The following is a 21,114-nucleotide window of genomic DNA, read 5'->3' as shown; positions in this document are numbered from 1 at the left end:
ACATTCTGAAACAGTGACTTCCTGATGTGATCGTCTTTCCTAAGGCAAAGCCTCCTTTCTCTGTGTGGGAAGAATTCAGCGGCCTCCATCAAGTGCGCCCAGCACCTACACGCCCACAGCCTTGGGAACCAGTGCTGGGAATAACCATACAGTTTCTGCACAAGGGAAAATCTCACGGAGCCAGAGGGAAGCAGTAATCAATTCTGGTTTTATGTGTCACACACATAAATAAATAAGGCATATCAAATGTGTAAGATGGGCCTACTCTGGTTTACAATCCATCAAATTCTGCTATCAAAACATTTAGAGAGGCTGAGACTCCCGGGATTTGTTCTATTGACAGCTCCCAGCATAACCTTTCCTTTCTGTTTCCCTTCTTGTGGGGGTTTGTGCTCACTCCATCTTCCTGGGGCTGCAGGAAGGACAAGATTTCTCTGCTCCCCTGGCGTGGATCGGGCGAGACAGAGCTTTTCAGCAGCTGTTAGATTCTGTCTGTTAGATCTCTTTCTCTCTCCTGCCTCCAGCCCCACCCTCTGGGTCCCCAAACCCATGGCTTTCTCTTGAACCCTTTCATCTGCACCTCCAAGAGCCTTCCCTTCATCTCAAAGCCTGGGACAAAGGCTGAGGATAGAAAGTCCTCCACAAAGCCATTCATCCAAGCCAGGGAGAGGCAGAAACATGCAGACTGGCCTAGCATCCGGAGGCTGGGTCTCTGCACCTCTCTGCCCAGGACTCGGGGTATGGGAGGCTGAAAAATGTGCCCCAATCCCAGGGTATCTAAGTCATATCTCTGGAATGAGGGGATGTATGGTGAGGGGACTCTGACATGGGAATTAAGTCCCTGGAGATGGAGAAACCATCCTGGATATCCAAGTGAGCCCTGTGTGACCACAGTGTCCATGTAAGCGGGGTAGAGAGATGGCACAAAGAAGGAGGTGTGGTGATGGGAAAGGCATGGGCTCAAGTTGCTGCAAAGATGGAGGAAGGTGTCACACCGAGGAACATAGGCAGCCATGAGCAAGCAGCAGGCAGAGGCAAGGACAAGGGCTCTCCCTGGAGGCCAGGGAGTCTGACCTTCAAGGGAACGGTGGGCAAACTGAGCCACCTGCAGCTTGGCCTGGCCCACTGGGGAAGGAAGAGGCCAAGCTCCCGTGGCCCTGGTCATGCCAAGCGCTGCCCTTGGGACTTGACAAAGGCTGGAGCTCCAGCCCTGGCACCACCACGAGGCAGACCTGCCACGTTTCCCCAGCCAGGTGTGGATCCCAGTTGAGGGAGACAGTCTTCAGAGACCCGCATGCTGGCTGGCCTTGTTCTCTCCCCATTCAGCTTCCAAACTCTTCTATCCCTCACTTTATGGTGGCACTGACCCCATGCCATCTCTTCCCTGGGCCTGTCACCTGCTCTGTCTGGGCCCCGGCTCACATGCCATTCCCACAAAACCTCTGTCCTCCAGAGAGACTCTGACAGGCCCAGCTGCAGAAATCCTGGTGCCATCGGAGCCCAGGCCTGGGCCGACATCCTCCTTTTCAAGTTCTGAGAGATCGGATGGCAGCAGGGTCGGGACCCTGCCTGGAGTCTCGGTGCTGTGGTGAGGAGGATGTGGGACCTTAAGGCTGTACCTCAGGGAGCAGGACCTCATCTCCAGGGGGCTGGTGCTGCACCTGTTTCTAAGTCAACTGGACAGTGGTTTTTCTTCTCATCTTGTAGGCCAAAGGAGATGATGGGTTCGAGGGTCACCACATTCTCCTTCCTGCTCCCCACCTCCTTCTGGCCAGAGCCCTCATCCCTTCCCACCAGTGCAGCAGTAGCAATGCCATGGGGAGTGGCCTCCCTTGGGTCTTGACTGTGCAGACGTGGAGCAGCGTAACAGGCAGGAGCCTCTGCAGGAGCCTTGCCTTCCCCAAGGAGGAGCGGAAAATGCTAGAAGCCACCTTCCCAGGAGGCCATGAAGGCTGCAGGGAGGTTTTCTTCAGGGATGCATCCCAATGCCTTCATTGCCCAGCTCTCTGCTGGTTCCTTCTGGTTTGTGAAAACAGGCAACAGGAAGGCTGCTACCTTTCTTTTGTATAAATAAAATGGGTAAGGGAACTAGGGAGGGGAGTGGGGAAAGGAAGGATGAGGAAGGAAAAAAATGAGAAAAGAAGGAAAAAGTGGAAACAAAGCTTTTGTAAATCAGAAGGGGAAGAGGGGTTGAAGGGAAGGGAATGAGGAAAAAAAGAATCAAGATATATCCTGTACAGGAACAAATTCCCTGTGATGAATGTGATCATTATGTATGCCTAAAAGGTACCAATAAACTTAACTAAATTAAAAAAATAAAAAAATAAAATTTACCATTTTAACAACAAATTATTAAAAAAAAAGAGAAACATTCTAAGCACTGTGTGCCCCAAGGGGTTAACAGGAATGAATCCTCACAAGACTGCTGTGGGAATCAAGCAGTACCATCCATTGAATTGGCATAACACATCTTGGTACATAGCAAACATCCAGTATATGTTAACTCATTAATAAGACAATAAAAATGAAGTAATAAAAATAATGTTGTGATACCAATAATAAAAACAGTAGGATGCCCTATCTTTGTAGCAAACCCAACTTGTCCCAAGCCAAAACTACTACTGGCTTCCTCGTTTCTTCTCTTTGATGCCATCTGCAGGGGACCAGCTCTCCTCCGGGAGGCTCCCACACAGCCAGGCACCCTGGATGCTCCCCGCTGGGCCATCCTTCCTGTGTGTGCCAGGTGCACCTCAGTGTGAGTTCACGTTGTCCCACGTTGTTCCGGGTGGTTCTGCACACACTCAAGCCACATCATACCTTGCCTGGGTTATGGAAATGGAATGAGACTCTTGCCTTAAGTGGTATATTGGTCCATTTTTCATTATTCTAACGAAATACCAGATGCAATCTACTTTATACCGAAAAGGTTTATTGTGGCTCACTTTCTGAAGACACCAGGTCAAAGAACTGCATTTGGTGATGGCCTTGTAAGAGTTGGGGGAATGTGTGTCTCCTGGTCTCTGTCCCCTCCTTACAAAGCCACCTGGACTCAATCATGAGGCTCCACCCTAGTGGCTGCAGCTAATATAACCATTTGTTGAAGGCCTCACCTCTAAACACCAAGGTTGGGCCACATTTCTGCCTCATGTTACCTTACAGCGGGGATTAAAATCAACACACGAAGCCTTGGGGACACGTAACACCCCCAAACCACAGCACACACTTTCCCATTTCCAGCTGTCTTGTGTCTGGCAGAGCTCCTGCTCTGTTGTTCCTCATCTCTTCTTTCCATAGGACCTGCAAAGCCGCCTTCTCCACCGGACCTATCCAACTCACCCTTCGAGCCTCAGCAACCCTGCCCAGCCTCACATGCTCTTCTCCCGAAGCTTCTGCCCCTGTGGGCTCTTTACATCTCTGATGTCCTTTGGTGACTTTCCAGGAAGGCCTCTGATCTGGGCTTTGGGGACATGGCAGTGGACAAGGCAGACCAGTTTTCATTCTCTGGAAGTTCCATCTAACATATGCTCTTAGTGGCAGAAGCATTCTGCAGAAGACAGGTCCTCTAAGAACCTTATTTGGCAATTGTTTTCACAGGGAGCAAAAATACTAGCACTTCATGCCACATCTGCATACAGGATTGCATCCAAATCAGTTCAGCTCACTACAGAGTTACCAGCCTGGTGCTGAGAAGCCAGGCTGAATCCGAGACTGTTTTTATGGCCAACTAGAATACTTCCAACAGGACCCCTCTCCTCTTCCCTGGGAGTTCGGTTATAGCCAAGAGCAGATTAAGTCAAACCATCCTTTCTGTACATGTCTCAGTGGGGAGCACTGAGAACCCCTCTGTACTGGCAGAAGCAGAGTAACCCAGAAATAGGCGTGAGACTTTCAACACCTTTAACATCACACCTCAGTGACTCACGAATACCTAGCCCCTTAGGCTTAAGAGGACACAAGGTATGGGATGTTGGCCCATCTGCTCGGTCTGATCGCTAGCCAGCCATTGACTGGAGACTGTTCATTTGTTCCTCCATTTAAAAATAATAACACATTTAATATGTAAATGGGTCTAATATATATATATATATATCTGCACTGTTCTGGGGACAAGGACTACTGTCCTGTGGAGCTTCTATTTTAGAGGCCCCTCTACTCTTGAGTTTTGACAGAGAGAGCGAGCGAGAGAGAGAGAGAGAGAGAGAGTAGAGAGAGAGAGAGAGAGAGAGAGAGAGAGAGACAAAAGGGGGGCAGGCCAAGCTTTGGCTCTATCCATCTTTGTTTACCAACTTTAATGAGTTGAGTTCATCTCCCCCCAAAATGATGTTGAAGTCCTAAACCCCAGTTCCTCAAAGTTGACTGTGTTTCAAAATAAGGGCTTTATAGATGTAATCAAGTTAAAATGGAGTTAGTAGGGTGATCTCCAATCCATTATTAGTGTCCTTATCAAAGGGGAAAATTCCAGCCACCAACCTGAGAGTTCTGAGGAGCAATGGCTACAGCAATGCTCACAAAGAGGCCGACACCCTATAAGCATGGACATCTGCTGACTGTGGATGTGGGTGTATTTAGTGGTGGAACAGTTTTTTCTTCTGATTTCATAACACTATTATTATTATTATTATTATTTGATACCAGGGATTGAACTCAGGCCCTTGTGCTTGCAAGGCAGGCATCATAACCATTGAGCCAAATCCCTGGCCCTCATAAGACTTTTTAAAAAACCCTGTTAGTCCTATTTTTTCTCTTCTTTCTCCCTCCCTCCTCTGTCTCTCTTTCTCTGTCTCTCTCTCTCTGTCTCTCTCTCTCTCTCTCTCTCTCTCTCTCTCTCTCTCTTCATGAACTCATCAGTGATGCTGCCATTCTTTCCATAGCAACACACTAGGATACTCACTCGGCTTTGCTGGGAGAATTCTAAGAAGGACTCGGGGGAGGGAGAAGAAAATGTCATGTGGTGGAAGGGAGGAGGGAGACATTTTAAAACCATCAATGCTCAAAACAAATGCAGAAGAGCCCTTGAATCATTTTAGTTAACAGGGTGCTGGTGTCCCCCCAGGCCCCTGCTCCCATGCTGAGGGGAGGCTTCTGCCTGGGTGGGAGAAAGTTCTAGAAGCCCTTATGTGCCTGCTCTTTGCCTCACAGCACTGGCGGTTCTGTTCTTTCTGAAGCTCTCCCTTTTTTCAGTTGTCTTTCACTCTTTTGATGACACAAGGAGGCGGCTTCAAATAGGTGACAGCCTATCTTCAACATTTTCCATGAATACCAATTCAATCTCTCTCCTTTCTTCAGATTTACTGAGGTATAATTGACAAAATTATGTAGTAAGGTATACAACTTGATGTTTTCATATACATACACCCTATGAAATAATCACAGTGAAGTTAACCCACCCCCTCAAGAGTGACTGCCTCCTTTTTCTGGGGTGTTAAGATCTGGAGTCACATACGGTGGTGGAGGGGAGAGGGTGAGGAAGGAAACTGGGTTAGCAGTGCAGCCCAATCCTCTCCTTTCACCCTCCCAATGGCCCCATGGTGGGGCTGGGGTTTCTGTCTCCAGGTCCTTGGTGAGATTCTGAATCAGAGCCTAAGAATCCAAATGGTGCCCCAATCACCCAGACTTAGGTCACAGTCAGCACCGTCCTGCACTTGGTATTGTCCACTCTGCCCCCATAGAGCTCATCCACAGTGGCTGAAGAGAGAAAAGCCAGTGCCCCCTCTCAAGGGAAACAAGTGCTAATCAGATCAATGCTGCTCCTGCTCTTGCCCGTGTGACCTTCGCCTCTCACTTCTATTCACTGGGAGAGACTGCCATGGCGAGCTGGAGGTTATGTAGCATAAAGCGAGGCAGGCAGTCATTAAACAATAACACTTTTGAAGAATATGTAATGACTTGGGAACATACTCGCACAGTGCCAAGTGAAGGCAGCACACTGTACAACCCACTGAGGACACCAGCAAAGGGCGGCATCACAGAGAGAAGTCAGTGCTTCAGGGGCGCATGGGGGGTGTGACCCAAGGGTCACCAAGGGAGTGTGGTGTGGCAGAATAGTTCTGGCTCTTGATTTTGATAGTGGTTATTCAGCTACACAGCTTTGCTAAAAGTCATAAGATCGCACATGAAAAAGGGTGCATTTTATTGTATGCAACTTGAACCTTTGAAAAGTAAAAAGTGTAGCTACACTAATTATAATAATTCAGCTTTTATAAAAACTTATTGACATAAAATTGATAAATAAAACTTACATGGTTCTCCCTTAACATCTGTGGGCAGCTGGTTCCAGGACCCTTCATGAATACAAAAATCTGCAGTTGCTAAAGTCTCTTCTATAAAGTGGCATAGTGCTTGCATATAGCCCACGCACACCCTCCTGTACACTATAAATCACCTCTAGGTTATTTCTAATAAAGACCCAGCACTCATATGTGGTATAAATTCTTGTTATATTGAATTGTTTGGGGACTAATGATAAGGAGAATAAGTTGTACATGGTTGGTACAGATGCAGTTTTCTTTTGGAAAATTCTTTGTTTTTTTGTACCGGGGATTGAACTCAGGTCCTTGCACTTGTGAGGCAGGTGGTGGCACCGCTGAGCTAAATCCCCAGCCCTCTTTTAGAATATTCTTGACCTGTCATTCATTGAATTTGAGATATGCAGGTCTGTATGTACATAGTTAAGGTGTATGACCTGACTTTTATCTAGTTGAAATACAAACATCTGTAAAACTACACAGATATTAATTTAACATTGACTATGTGTGGGTATAGAGATTACCTATGATTTTTCTTATTTTTGATATATTTCTACAATAACCTAGAATATTCGGCTTAGAATCAGAAAAATGGTTATACTTTGCTTTAGGAAACAAACCTTGGGCAAGCTTCAAATGTCTAAGTTCCTGGGCAAACAGGACAATGCCACCCACGTCTGAGGGCTGTCACGAAGATTCAGTGAGACGTGCATGTGGAAGTACTTATAAACTTGAACATGCAGCCTGACATGTAATTCTGACCATCCTATCATCTCAGAGGATCTTTTCATTTCTTAATCCAGTTGTTTCTAAGCATACTGGCCTCACATATTCCAGCTAGTAACAGACTGAAGCTCGTGGGTGATTTATTAACAGAAAAGAGAAGAAAGGAAAGGAGTGCCTACTATGTAGCAAGCATTCAGCAAGTGCATTTGAATGAAAAACTGCAGAGGAAACACACTCAGAACCAACGACTCCCTTAAATATTGCAGTCATGCAAATCTTCAAAACTATTGATCATACTCGGTGCACTGATTATAAGTCCAGCATGTTGCTATTACTAATGGCACACTGAGGAAATTTAAGATGTGCTCCTCACATTACCCATTAAGCAGGCAGACATGAGAACAGATGCAAAGTGACAAGTCCAAGGAAGATGGAGAGAGATTAGTGTGGAGGTTGTTGGTGGTGGGAAGGGCCTGGGAGAGGGCTTTCCTGCTCAGGAGGAACTACAGCTAAGCCTCAAAGGACAGGAAGCAACAGATGTTACAAAATGAGGCAGAAAGATAACCAGAGGGTATAGCTGGGGCCAGGGGTTGGTAAACTGTGGCCCTCCTCCTATCTTTTTAAATAAAGTTTTATTGAAACAGAGATAAGCTGTGCTTATGCCTATTTCAGGGTCAACAGTAGAGTTGTGACAGAGACAGTCAGGCCTGGATGACTTAAAATATAAACTGGCTCTTTACAAAAAAGGTTGGCTAAACCAAGTTTAGAGAAGAAACAAAAGTCTAAATAAACCATGGTGTCTGCCAAGAATCAGAATGGAAGTAGCCTGGGTGTAACAGAATCAGTGAAAGGGAGGCCAATAAGAGATGGGTGAGGTGCCAAGGGTGGTGATGATGAGGAGAGGCCCTGCGGCCTTGCAAGCCAGGAATGGAGTTCTTGTTTACAGGGACACAAAAGAGCTTTGTTGAAATTGCTGAGGCGGCTAAGGTTCTGGGGTCTGGACCAGGCCAGTCAGGCCTGGTGGGGCCTCCTGCCAGGGCAGCTCAATTGGAACAGCGAGGTTAAAGGTCTGTGAAAGCAGAGCCCTCAGTGCTAGTGCCCACCCACAACCAATTCAACCAATTCAGAGCTGCTAGTGGAGCCTGGGAGGGCTGGGGAGGGAGGGGTGAGGCTGGCCAGGAGTACAAGGCGTTGGTCAGGCTCCTACTTCCTGCTCTCCTCTCCACTCACTTCCCGCCCCTGAATAAATTCACTCCCTCAGTCTCCAGTTCAGCACCCTTTTCCTGAACTGGGTCTTCCTTCCATCTGTCCATGAAATTGCCTCAGAGTCAGAGTGATTCCCTAAGTTTGCACCTGGGCACCATGCTGGTTCGACTTTGGCCCTCAGGGCCCACAGCAGTGCCTCATGCCAGTGGGAGCCTAACCATTGGCTCACGAAAGGCGATGGTATGCAGGACTCAGTCTCTGACCCGGGAACTGTGTAACTTCTGTGCCTCAGTTTCCACCTCTGTCGAATGGGAACAGTGATGGTACTTACTTCATATGACTGTGAGGATTACATGAGTTTAGTAAGAGGTACTGAGAAGAGTTCCTGGGTCAGTCAAGGACAGAGCTTGTACATGAGTTAGCCATTAGTTTGGTTATTACAGCTGGAATGAGGCCAGAGGGCAGCTGAGTCCTGAGGGCCATAAAAGTTATGAGAAAGGTGGGGTTACATCTAACAAGGGGATGCAGAAAGACTACAGAGCTGGGGTGAGATCTGCCTCTGGGCAGAAGAATCCTAAGGCTCTGCCAGGCAGGACCTACGTGAATTTGATTACTGATGTCTGTTCTGGGCGAGGAAGATGCTATGGTGGTCTGTTTGCCTTCTGGGTCTAGGTTATGTTTGCTTTAGGATTCAGACATGTCAGGGCACATTTGGAATTCTGGCAAGACAGGCTAATTGCACATTTTGACTTTTATGGCTGAAGGTGTTGTTTGGGAACTAATATATCCTCAGGGAAGGCACAAACTGACTTGAGAACACTGCATTAGTCACCAGGTAGAAATGCAGCTCTGACTGCGGCTGCTCTGATCTTCATCAGATCCCAAGGATCCAAGTTTGATGCTAAGAGAAGGGGTGAACTGAGAGCCGTCTGAACAGATCTCTGTATGAGGCAGCCCTGCGAGGGCCTCAGGGAAGAATACCACATGGGTTGGGGGCAGAAAGTCTCCTCACCCACGCTAGCACCTGGGAGTCTGAGGTACTGCAGCAGAGCCTGGTGCCTCAGAGGCAGGGACAGGAGCCCAGAAGCCTCCCTCTGCTGGGCTGAGAGTGGCCATTTGGTGGCTTCTTAGAGTGAGGACCACCAGCAAGGTCCCCTGGGGACCTCCAGAATGAGGGGTTGGAGGCGACTGGGAACCCCACTTTGAGCCCACGTGGGACCCATGTTTCCAGCACACAGACAGAGATGGCTACAGGACAGGATGGTAGAGGGAAAAAGGAATAGGGGTGTAGGAGAGGATAGAGCTCCCTCTTCTTTCACTGGGAGCAACCTGTGAAGGAAACCCTGCTTGTGCTGCAGGAGGCAGAGGGAATTGGAAAAGCAAGATTACAAGCAAATGCAGCAAAGCACTGAAGGTGTGCACGCGCGCGCGCGCGCACACACACACACACACACACACACACACACACAGAACAAGCATGAGTGTAAGAGATGTGGAACGTTCTCAGCCTGGAGCCTCAAAAGAGTACCACTACATTAAAAAAAGAAAAAGAAAACGAGAGGCCTGAAGCCCCTCCACTGCACTAAAGAGCTGGGCACAAAGCACGATCAGAGCATCGCAGGGTGCCATACAACTTCCTGCGACCCCTCTTAACCCGGCCCGCGGCCCCTTTCTGGCCTCAGCGGCTCCAAAGGACAAGGCTGGAAGATGTGCAGGCCAGGTCGCCCTGCCCAGCGGGGACACAGCTATGAATGAGCCTCCTCTCCTTGTTCTCACCTCCCACCTATCTTTGGAGCCTTGCTGGGAAGGAGGGAAACTGGGCCAGAGCAGGGATGAAAGCGCTTGTAATCTCACAGAAGAGCCAGGCGGGTGCTCTGAAGGGCTGGAGGAGCCAGCACCTGCCATTTGCACTTCAAGGCAGGCGGTTTGAAACTCACCCAGGCAAGAGGCCTGTCCTCCCTTCCCCCAGGTGCCTGGACAGGGGTGAGCCACGGCCTGGCCACCAGGGTGCGGGAGGACAGGCAGGAGAGGAAGCTCAACAAAGCCTGGGACCTGGAACCTGCCTCAGGGAGGGCTGGAGATTCTGCCCCGTGTGTGTACTCTGCATCACCTTTTTGGAGAGTGCCGTGCAGTGGGGAGAAGTACCCTGCGCCATACACTGGTCTTCTGTACTGCTGTCACAAGGAAGACCCCAGAGGCACTGAGGAAAGCGAGCTGCTTTGTGAGACAAGAATGGGGCCCGTTCTGCTTTCCTCGCCCTCCTGAGACATTCTGCAGCACTGCGAGAATCCAAAGCCGAGTGTCCTGTTAACCACTCAGAACTAGGAGAGCAGCGTCTGCTTGCAGCATGAAGCCCAGAAATCAAAAGCAGCAAGAGATGGACGATTTTGCAGACGAAAGCCTCAAATAATTAGGACAGGATCACTAACAAATTTCTTACAGTGGAGCTGTTGTTTTGCACTAATGGTCTAGGAGGAGGACTCAGGGAAATCTCCAAGCTGGAGAGAACACACTGTCCTTTGAAGTATGAAACACCAGGATGGCGGGGAGTCTGCGGGAGGCCTGGGCAAGTGGGCAGCAGCTGCAGGGTTAATGCAGGGCATTCACCTTCCTGGCCCAGAGGCGCCCTGTGTGCAGGGTTATAGGCCTTGGATTTTCTGACCTGACTCCAGAGAGGCATCTGCAAGGGAAGAGCCTTACGAGAATCCAGAGCCCCAAACATCGCCACAGCTAGTGCCGCTGCTGACAGCCTCTGGGCCTGTGGGTTGGTCGGTGTCTTTGTTTTTTTTGCTATAATAAAATACCAGAAGCTGGGTGCTTTGTAAAGAAAAGAAGCTTATGCAGTTCACTGTTTTAGAGACTAAAGTCTGAGGTCAGGGTCCCCATCTGTCTATTCTCTGGTGAGGGTCTGATGTGGCTGGCATGGCAGAGAGCAGGGGATGGCTTTGCTTGGCAATACCCACTCTTAGGGCTGGCTTTGTGTGGCTGGCGTTCAGCCCTATGCTCTCATCACCATCCTATTAGAGGTTCCACCAATCAACTCCACCCCAGGGGACCGCACACCAGGCCTCTGGGGACCACAGTCAAGCCACAGTGGTGATTTGATCCTGCCCACCACTCAGCTCCTGCCCTGCAGCACTCACGATGGCTGGGAAAGAACGGCCGGCCTGGTGCTGTCGGCTTCAGGCGAGCGCCATCTGCTCCAGTTGCTGCCCCTCTGCTGCCGTACCCGCTTCACCATTTGTGCGGCGGTGACCTTGCACGTGGCACTCGAGTGCCTTCAGTGCTTTGCTGTCCCCTCTGGCTTATGAGCTGCCATCTCCGCCTTGCCAGCCTGGCAGGGAGAGGCTGCCAGGATCAGGCAGCAGGAAATGAGCAGCAGCTCCCCAGCCACAGCCGCTCTCTGAACCTCCACCTGTGTGAGGGATGGGCTATGATGGAGGACAGCTGTCTCCTGAGCTCCACGGGAAGCAGTGGGCAGAGGAGACCCTGGGTCCGACCCTGCGGTGGAGGAGCAGGAAGAGGCGGGTGTCTGGGGCCCATGCAGCAGCATGAGGAAAGGCCGTCCCAGGGCCCAGCTGATCTGAGCCACAGCCACAGGTCGGGAGCTTGCTGGGCTCCACATCCACCCTCCTCCTCACCAGCAGCTGAGTCCTGAAAATGACCCGGAAGCAGGTGATGGGGCAGGAAAGACCCATTAGTCACCCGCACGAGGGGCCTCTCCAAGTCCACTGCTGCTGATCGTGGCTTGGGGCTCTCAGGACAGAGGCCTTGGCCTCTGTGCTCTGCCTGGGCTGCCTGAGGACTGGCGCCAGCACTGGGCCTCCCTCAGCTGCCTTGTCTGCCAGTTGCTGCCCCAGGCTTGGCTGAGGCCACGTGGTTGCCAGCTCTCACTCTGATCACACCCAGAGCCCAGGTCTCCCAGACGACCACATCGCGGGACATGGCAGCCACTGAGGGGATAGCAGAGTGGCTCTGGAGGGGGAGGAGCTGGGTTCTGGTCTAAGCCGGACCATGCAAGGCCCTGTGCCTGAGTGTCCTGAGCCTCAGTTTCTGCACTGTGAACAAACTGTCACAGTGCTGTCCTCTGGAGGCTACTGAGGAACAGCCAGAGTCTTGGGCACAACAGGGGCAAGAGGTGACTCCCTGCAGGTACGGCTCAGGGCATGGATTTGGCTCCCAGGGCCACCTGTGCTGTGGGGAATTCTGATTCTGTCACCTACACCTCTGTCCCAGGTCCATCCTCAAGCGACTGGCACAGCTGTTACACAGGCTGGCTCAATGTTACTGCTCGGGCTCTTCAGCTGCCCAGAGAGGACAGGCCCATGTGCAGAACAGGCCAGGGCCCAGGCCAGCAGGGCCGGTGGACACAGCAGACTGTATTTCCTGTTACTGCCTGGAGACAGGTTAGCAGCCTCTCTGAACTCAATCTGTTCCTGAGGACTGGTTGTAACTCAAGTTGGTCAGTAGAGGCTCAGCTCCTCTACACAGCTTTTGAAGTCTCTCTCCTATACACAGGCAGATCTCAGTGTCCTTAGAGAGACATTACCCCGGATTTCTCAGTGAACCCGCACAGGGAAGGATGTTGTCATGCTCCTTCCAGAACTCTGCAAGAGTTAAATCTGTATCTGAGACAATACCAAATAGTCTCTCTGGTGTGAAAAACTATAATAGTACACAAGATCCTAATGGGATAATTAATAGTGTGAAATAGGAAGAAAAGGGCTAAAGGTGTAGGGAAAGTGGGAAGGGTAGGGGAAAGGGAACAAGGGAAAAGAAAAAAATATGAGAAAATGAAAAAATGGAAATAAAGTGTTTGTAAATGGGGAAGGGAGGAGGGGGTGAAGGGAGGGCAGGGACAAGGGGAAAGAATGAGAACCAAGACCTGTCATGTGAAGGTACAGATCCCAGTAATGAATGTAACTGTATTGTATACCTAGATTGTACCAATAAACTCAATAAAAAGAAAAAAAACTATCTGAGACCACCTGGAAGCACAAGTGGTTGGCATTCGGGTTGTAACTCAAGACTTTGTTCATAAGTTTAAACTAAATTTGCGGTCATAACTCAAGATGTTCATGTTAGGCTGGTTGTAACTCAAGGGCTCATTGTAGACCCTAAGTTCCTCAAGGCCAGGCCCTTTGTTGTGCCTGCCATGGTATTTGGAGGACGCGGTACATCACAGATATTTGTGTATGGTGATCAGTGAAAACATGGCCTCGGGCCCACAGATTTCTGGAACCCAGAGGACAAAGTTTCAAATTAAAGAACAAGTTAGAAGCAAGGGGTGCCTATGGAACAGAGGAAATCACAAAGGTTCCCAGGTGCCCACTGAGGCAGGAGGCCTGGCTTGGGGTGGAGAGGGACACATACTTCTGAAAACAGCACCAAGAACCACCCTCAGTTTTGGAAGGTGCACTGAAGAGTGTCAGCTGCTAGCAGTCTGAAAAACTGATTTCCAAGCTGTGGCCAGTGCCAGGATGCTGGGTGCTGTGGGCAACACACTTCTTCCCAAGGGGACTCAGACTACAGGAAAGGCGGGTTTCCCTGAGGACAGCAGTGCAGCCAGCCTGGACGCTTGGGTTGCCTCCAGTTTCTCATTGACTCTGCCTCACACTTTGCAGTAAATAAAGCAGATCCTTGGGCGGTAGCCCTTTAGCTCAGCCCTTCCCCACAGCTTTGCTTAACTGAGTCTCAGTCCAATCCTACTGCAAGTTCTCCTTCCAGGAACAGACGCTGGGCCGGGGCTGTAACTCAGTGGCAGAGCTAGGTCTGCGTGTGAGTTTCACTCTCTGTACTCCACAGACAACAAAATCTTGCCGGAGTTAACTACAGTTCAGTCTTTGGACCACGCTGAAGCCTGGTTTTAGATTGAATTTTGGGTTAGATTTTGAACTGGTACTACTTTTCCAAATCTTCCAGCTCATTCTGTAACCAACGCTCAGTTCTTGCAGGAAATCCATGGTATAAATAAGGTAATTAAAATCATGCCTAAAGTCCCTAGGAGAAGCTATGGGATTCTAGGTGAATACAAAGAAAGGAGGAAGGTGGACGGCCTAACATTTCTATTGCAGCTGCAATGGCTTCATTCTTCCAACTCAAATGACAAGGTGCCGAGCAGACCACACCTGGGCCATCCCTCCATGAAGCTGAGTCAGCCCTCCTGTCTTCTCATGACCTCTGTGAGATTCATTTTTCTCCTTTTTTGAAGTTCTCGTCCTCTGCTTCATTTTCCATTCTTTTCTTTCAAGATGGGCAGCAAAGTAGCAAACAGTTTTGTGTTCTTTCTGATGTTCCAATATTTCTTCTTTTATCATTTTCTTCTTGTTTGAAGATCTTCCTTTAGCCATTATTTTAGGGTAGATCTGCTGCCCAAAACCCCTCTAAGCTTTTTTCACCAGAGACTCTCTTGATTTTTCTTTCATCCTGAATAATACGTATTTTGATGGATACAGGACTCTGGGTTGACAATCTTTTAACAGTCTCGTGCCATTTCCTCTTGATTTTCATGGCTTCTAATGAGAAATCTGCTGTGTGTTCTGTTTCTCCTGTGGATGAGGTGTCCTTTCTTTCAGTGATTGTAACAGTTTCTCCTTAGTTTTCAGACATTCGAATATGATATATCTTTTTACGGATGTCTTCATATTCATTCTGTTTGGGATTTTCCCAGCTTCTCGAGTCCCCGGATTTATGTCAAATATGTGGTAGATCTTCTTTATTCATAGCTTATTTTACATGTTTTAGTTACTCGTAGTCAATTCTGGTCTGAAACATTAAACAAAAAAACTCTAGAAGTAATGAATGTTCGATTATAAGCCTTTCTTAATAGTGGGATAAAGTCTTGTGGCATCCTATTGTTTGCTGCCCAGCTCTGAACATCTTTCATTACAATCCCACAGTTTCCTGAAGCCCTGTTCATTTTATTTCTCCCATTCTATTTTTTTTTTGTTTTTCAGATTCTGTTATTTTGATTGTTCTTATTTTCAAGTTCACTGATTTTTTTCCATTTTCCCCTGTATTCTGCTACTGACCTCAACCAGTGAGTTTTTAATTTAAGTTATCTCCAGTGAGTTTTTAATTTCGGTTATTTTTCATTTCTAAAACTTCCATGTGGTCCTTTATGTTTCCTATATCTTTGCTGAGACTGTTTTCATTTTGTTTGAATTCTGTCTGTAGGTGTGCAGTGAAGCATTTTTAGGAGGTTCCTTTATAGTATTTGTCAGATAATTGTAATTTCTCTATCACACTAGTGTTGTACTTTTTTCAATCGTCTTATGAGCTTTCTCTTTATTGATACAAGTGATCTTTAAAACTGAAACCTGGTTTGAGACTTGGGTCTTGATTAAAGCCTAGGTCTTAGCATCTCAGCCTCTGTGAGAATGGCATGCTGATAGAGGAACCCTAAAAATTCAGTCTGGTTAACTTTATAAGGAAAAGATGTTTATTTAGCTCACAGCTCTGGAGGTTCAGGGCCCTGGCTCCACATTCTCTGGGCTTTGGGGAAGCACACACTGGTGGGTGGTAGCGTGAAAGGGGCAGGAAGCCAGACATGGGCAGGGGCTGGCACCCCAGCAGGGCCCATGTCTGAGATCCTCTTAGGGCACCTAAGGACCACACCCCCCACCAAGCCACAATAGCATCCAAACTACAGACAATGTCTGCTGAGGCTAAGAGAAACAGCCACCCAGCCAGGAGGCACCCTGGCCCTGCAGTGGTGGCAGATGCCTGGGGGAGACACTCCTCCCGTATGGACACTGCTTCTCTAGAAGGTTTGGAGATCTAGCTGCCCATCTGTAGATCTGTGTGGCCAGGACTCAACCTGAAGACACGGCTATCTGGACCCACTGAATTCTCCTTTTCTGCTTCAGAGAAAATGATTGTGGGTCTCTCAGGGCTTGGTTGGTATAAATCTGTTTATAACAGCAATGACAATGCTTTAAATTGATTCAACTTGCTATGTGTCAACTGCGGACATGTCAGGGCCCATCTCACTCACATGGGACAGGGCAGATACTGTGACCACCCTGGCTCTGGGACAAAGGACTTCAGCTCTCAGAGACCACTCCATGTGATGAAGCCAGAGGGAGGTGGTGGGGGGACCAAGCGTCCTGACTGTAAGGCCTGCTCTTCACCTCTGGGCATCCTAACACAGCCTTGTCTGGGGCCAGCCACTGCGCCATCCCCACATCATGTGTGTCCAAAGTCACATGGCTACTGAGTCGGGCAGGATGGCATCGAGGCAGTGTGGCACAGCAGGCCCTGGGTGCCCCTTTCTAGCACTTGCCGCTCTCCCAGTGGCTCCAAGCCCTGGGGCAGGGACTGGCTCTCACTCATTTCATCTTTCAAGCTCCTGCAGCATCCCGCAGAGGGAGCCTGCACTTTGCTCAGTGGAATCCTTCGGGCGGGGACCCAGCCTGGAGACCTCAGGTTTGCCACTTGCCACAGTAGGTTCACGTCAGGCTGCGGCTGCACATTCTGCTCAACAAACATTCTTTTCTTCACATGGCGTGGGCCTAGACAGGGAGAATGCAAAGCCAGCTATGCGTTGTTCTGGCTGAAGCAGTTTTGCACTTAGGAGTCTGAGTTTTCGGAAACTCAGTGCCATGAGTGGAGGTGCACAGATCCCTCTGGCTGCCTCTTCTGGGTCCTGCTGTCCTGTGAAAGTTTCTCAGAAGGGAAGAAAGTTGCCAGCCTAGCCCGGTGGCTCTCAGTGGTGGGTGGCTTTGTTCCTCAGGGGACTGGTGGAACTGCCTGGAGACACCTGTGCCTGTCACAGGTGCGTCCTGCCCGTGTCCAGGGGGAGAGGCCAGGGCCCTGTGGCAACCTACAACACAAGGACACCCAGCAGCTCTGGGAACCTGCAGTGGGGCTGTGAATGAAGTTAGCACGCAGCCCACATCTGCACGCACAGGCTACGGAGGCACTGCCCGACAACTAAATCAGGGTTATGGGATTTTATTTCCTGAGCAGCACAGACCATCAGGGAAGACACAGAAGGGAACATTCTGTTCCAGAGCAAGGCCAGCCAAGCTCACCTCAGAAGCACATTCGGAAACAGGGCTTTGGGGAGGTCTCGGACCTCTTTCCAGAAACCCAGCTGGGAAACACTAAAATGCAGGTTCCTAGGTCCCCTCAAACCTGCTGAAGTGGATGCTCTCCAAGAGGGTAGCAGGGTCTGCATTTCTGGGACACACCAAGTGATCTGAGTGGACCTTTTCTTCCACTCCCAAAGGTAGGGTAGGGCCGATGGGCCACATGCACTGCGGTTTTTAAAAGGTTGAGTTGAATGTTCTGGCATGAGTTTTCCAACCTTAGGATCTGTACTGCAGCACTGAGCTGCCCAGGCAGGCAGCACCCAGCCCCTCCGATCGGCAACTGTGTGCCCTGGCTTCTTCCCAGGCAGCAGCGCCCACAGAGCCCTAGGTCTGAGCAGCCAGACTTCTGCCCCCTTCTCGGGACGCACAGCTATGGAAGAAGGCGGCACAGCCTGCACTGCTCGAGATCAACCAAGGGCACCTGTGGGAGGCGTGCACTGCAGCAGCAGCTGCCCAGCCAGGGGGGCTCCAGGTCTGCACCGGGATCGGAGCCTCCTGTCCAAGCTCAGGCTGTGTGACAACCACTGCTTCCTGGAGGAGGAAGAGTAGTCAGTGGGCGTCTTGTGCCTTTAGCATTTCTCTCGGTGGAATCACGCAGCTGGACAGGTCTGGTGCGGGGGAGGGCGGGCAACTGAACCTCCTGTGCAGGGGGCTGACTCTGCTGGGTCCCACAGAAGCAGTGAAGGTGCAGAAGTGAGTCAGCAAGAGCCCCCAAAGAGGCAGCGTGACGTCATTATCTCTAGGGCCGAGTGGTGCCCTGTCCTCATCCCAGCTTCTTGGGAGGCTGAGGCAGGAGAATGGCAAGTTCAAGTCCAGCCTGAGCAACTTAGCAAGGCACTATCTTAAACAAATAAAAAGGGCCAGGGATGTATGTTGCTCAGTGTAAAGGCTTTGGTTCAATCCTCAGTGTTAAAAAAAAAAAAAAAAAAAGCCAGAATCATCTTAGATCCCACACTAGGATGAAATTAAGGACCAGTGTCTTTTGTACGTCCCTGGTCCTCAGAGACTGGGTCCGGGTGTGAGAAGCAGAAGCCCTTCTACGCAGAGACTGGTTTCCATCCTGCCCCTCCCATTCCTACAACTCTTAGGTGGTGGTGCTGGTGTCAGAAAGGCATGACACACCCAGGGCACAAAAACTCAAGATCTCAGCTGAAAGCCAGAACGGACACGAACATTCACCTTTTCCTAGAAGGCCAACCTGGACCTCGTGTTAGTTCCAGCTGGGCTCCCACCTGGCACAGCTTGCTGCACACCCAGCTCATGCAGCTGCAGCCCTGCCCATGGGTTCCCTCACATTTGCCAACACTGCTTTATTTTTGTCTTTTCTCCCCATTCGCATCCAGCCGCCTGCACAATTCCCACCTCAGGTGTAACCGCTCTGAGTTAGTTGCCTCCTGCTTGAGACACTGATGTTCCAGCCCTCAGAAGCCTGGCCGGGTGGGAGGTGTGAATGTGGAACTGGCCTGGAGGAGCCGGACAGCACTTCGAATGCAGATCCAGGCACTTCGAATGCAGAAGACCCGCGACAGCACCCCGAGCCAGCGTTTCTGAGCACGGCTGTGAACGGACACACCTCTTCCCACAGCCTCCAAGGGCTTGGGCTTTCAGAAGCTTCTCTCTGTGCCTCTGCAGAGCATCCCTGTTCAGCTGGAAGTGGAAAGACAATTCGGTGCATGACTTCGACTATGCAAACACATTCACTGAGCACCTGCTTGGAGCTAAACAAGCTCTGGTATTGAGGACAAAATGCTGCTGTCCCAGAACAGGAGCGGGGAGTAGGGCTGGTAAGGCAGGGCCTAGAGAGGAGGTGCTGCAGCAGGCACAGCAGAGCACTCAAGTAGGGGCTAGGCGGTCTGAGGCCTCTGCCTGAACTGGCCCTGTCGCAGAACCTGGTAGCATCAGGACAGTGTCCAGCAAGCAAGGACTGGCGCATCCAGGTGGATGGCACTGCACCCTCATGGGCAAGGCCAGGCTGGTTCTGTCACTCCCCAGCAGGTGGAGGCCCAGGGCCTGTGGAGGAGGCAGCCCCAGGGACCATCTGCTTGGGTGTGTGTCTGGGCTGTCACTCCGGCGAAATGACCAGGGCAGATGGCTAGGCCGCTCTGTGCCTCAGTCTCCCTCCCTTTAAAATGATCACAGTCACAGAGTCTGCCCCCCAGGGTTACCGTGGAGCTCGGCAGAGCTAACTCGGGCAAATGCTAGGCTGATGCTGGGCACACAGTGCTCACAGGCACTGGCTACTGTTTCCTGTGGATGGGACCCACTGGGGTCTCTTGCTGCTATTTAACTTTGTTTTGAGACAAGGTCTCACTAAGTCATCAAGTCGGCCAGGCTGGGTGTGAACTTGCAATCATTCTGCCTCAGCCTCTCCAAGTGCTGGGGTTATAGGCATGCATCACCACATCTGCTTCTTCTTTTTTTTTTCTTGGTAGCGGGGATCAAAGCCACGTCTGCTTCTGATAAGCAGCTGTTGGATACTTTCTGAATGTGAAGAGTTTGTAACACTGTTGTCATCAGGATGAACAATTTCCACTGACAGGCACACTACTATCTCTGCCTCCAAATCTGCCCTCCTCACCAGCTTCCTGAGATTATTTAGACTGCTTTCTTGTCCCCATTTTTCCTGGTTTATCAGTACAGTGATTATAAACTGCTTTCTTGTCCCCATTTTTCCTGGTTTATCGGTACAGTGAGAGCTTCAGAGCTGCGCTCTTGGGTAAGCCTGTTCACTCCTGTGAGATGAAGTCTGGGGAGAAAACGACCAGGAGCCCGGGACTGCAGCCTTGTATGAGGGGCCCTAAGTGGCACTGGCTCATTTTCCTGCTTGGGCGCCTCAGGCAGTGTACCTTGCTGGCCTCTCTTTTGCAGCCAAACCTCCCTGTCCTGGACGACACATGCACACAGGCCAGGGCTTCTCTAAGAATCTGATTCCAGGCTGTGCAATCCCACCCAAAGGTCTGTGCTCAGATGTGACCTTCAGCCACCAGGCCGCCATGTCTGTCCCGTCACACTGGATGGGGTCGCCCTAGATGGGGACGGTGACCCCTCAGCTCCTCTTCTGACCCTGAGTCACATGGAGCTGAGCAGGTGCCAGGTGAGGAGCTTTACCACAGACCAGCCAGGGAGTCACCCTCTCTGTTCTTTGTCAGGAGAACAAGAGCCCCAGAGTGTGAGGCACCTGGATGCTAACCTAGCTGTGGTTGTTGCCCTTTTGACAACCTGCTCCAGTAAATGGAAGTTAAATTGCTCCATTCAATTTCCAAATGCCACATAAAGAACAAAACTGACAGACAAAACAAAAAACTCGCAGTGCAAGGGATAAACCCAAAGCCAACAGTGGGTATAACGTCTTCTAGGGACAAGCAGACCTGACTTTGAGATCAAGAAAAGCAGCCATTAGCGGTGCCTCAGAACCGCAGGCTTTGCCAAGCTTGGGGAGAATAGCTGTGCTGCTGGCCCAGGGGTCACCGCCATCCCGAGGTCATTTCAACTTTGTCACAACCCTGTGGCCGGAGCAGATCACCCTTTCCACCCTGTGGTGACAAGCTGAGGCACAGCGGGGCTAGGGACATAATCAGTATGGGGGCAGCTGGAATTTAACCAAGGTTCTTAAACCACCCTGCCGCTAGGCCTCTCAGCATCTGGAAGTGACTTCCGAGACCCCAGGGTGTGGGGTGCAAGAAAGAGCTCCGCTGGCACCCCAGTTCCTCCGGTGCCTTCCCATCCAAGTCTGCAGTCCCTCCAGCCTCGCATTACACTTATCCTGGTCCACAGTTGAGGAAACAGAGGCCTGGGTGCTTCCCCCTCCTTGCTGCAGTCTCACCAGGCAGTGAACCAGGCCC

The 21,114-nt window shown here is 50.3% G+C and overlaps 1 protein-coding gene across 1 annotated transcript in view; it reads right to left on the bottom strand.

Moving 5' to 3' along the window:
- The window catches only part of Zhx2 (zinc fingers and homeoboxes 2), a 71,566-nt gene that overhangs the window by 34,215 nt on the left and 16,237 nt on the right, over positions 1-21,114 (bottom strand). The window lies entirely within an intron of this gene.

Source organism: Fukomys damarensis, unplaced genomic scaffold (assembly GCF_012274545.1).
Source record: "Fukomys damarensis isolate Sample0158 unplaced genomic scaffold, DMR_v1.0_HiC HiC_scaffold_5, whole genome shotgun sequence".
Classification (NCBI taxonomy): Eukaryota; Metazoa; Chordata; class Mammalia; order Rodentia; family Bathyergidae; genus Fukomys; species Fukomys damarensis.
Note: the sequence above shows the minus strand (reverse complement) of the source record. Positions and strands in the feature narration are given on the sequence as shown.